We start from the raw sequence: 1226 nt of genomic DNA, 5'->3' as shown, positions 1-1226 counted from the left end.
CACCGTGCACGCGACCGAGTAAGGCCACTCAGAGACATCCATTTCCCAGGCATATGCCCCCTACGCACTTTTGGTGGTGCACCCCGCACGAACAATCCCGCCTCGACCAGCCTGAACAATTCCCCTCTCGAAGGAAGGCCTCGGCCTTAATCGTCCACGACAAACAGCTCGACGAGGCATGAAGCACCCACGGGAGCCGGAGCACGACGATGCAGAGTCTCGGTTCACAGGAGCCTGGGAAGAACATCCCGTACGGAACCCTTTACCCGAAAACATCCGAACCGCACATGCTCGCGACAGTCCTGCCGTTAGAGAATGCACCGTGCACGCGACCGAGTAAGGCCACTCAGAGACATCCATTTCCCAGGTATATGCCCCCTACGCACTTTTGGTGGCGCAACTCGCACGAACAGTCCCACCTCGACCCCGTATACAAGCTTTTTTGCCTCGAAGAGTTCGTCGGAGACGAAGAAGCAACCTTCAGTGCAACCGTAGCACTCTTTTGTGCAACCGCCCAAACAACGCCCCCTCTACCCTCTGTCGAAACACTCGGCATTGCTGCTCCCTAAGGTGAGCTTCTCCTCATAGGCAATTCCGCTCTTATCCGGTCACGTTTGTGTGCCCGAATTTCGCAAGGCAACCTCCATGGGACATGGAAAAGACTCGAGAAGAGAGCTCGCTCACGGGAGAGAGAAGCCAAGGAGACCACGAGAGTGCTGAGAGTGGGACAGCGCTGAATAGGCGGGAGAAGCCTGCGCGTATAAACGGAGATATATATCCAATTGCAACGAAGGAACGTGCCAAAGATCGAGAACAATGGCAGAAATGCTAGTAACGTGCACTTCGGGACCAACGCATCACCGGAAGACAACCGCCAAACATCGAAAGAGTCGCGATGCTCCGCAACCTACGTGCAAAGCGGTCGCACACCGGGTAAGGGAGTGAGAGCCCCAAACATAGCTGGGCGAGGCGCTCACTCCGCTCTTTAATATCTCGTTAATACCGCCAAGGAAATGGCACAAGCACACACACACAAGCATCCTCGGAAGAGGACAGTTCGAGTGACAGGTCAAATCCAAGAGTTCCGAAGACTACCTCCAGGAACAATCGGGAACAAGACCGATTACAAGTCGTCGAGTCTGTTACTGGGCGAACACGAGATGCGCACAGGAAATCGATCAGCCCTCACAATGGCCCAAGGCCAGAGATCGGACTGCTACGATTTA

This window comes from Cryptomeria japonica, unplaced genomic scaffold (genome assembly GCF_030272615.1).
Source record: "Cryptomeria japonica unplaced genomic scaffold, Sugi_1.0 HiC_scaffold_661, whole genome shotgun sequence".
Lineage (NCBI taxonomy): Eukaryota > Viridiplantae > Streptophyta > Pinopsida > Cupressales > Cupressaceae > Cryptomeria > Cryptomeria japonica.
The sequence above is the reverse complement of the archived record's forward strand: the minus strand, read 5'-3'. Positions refer to the sequence as shown.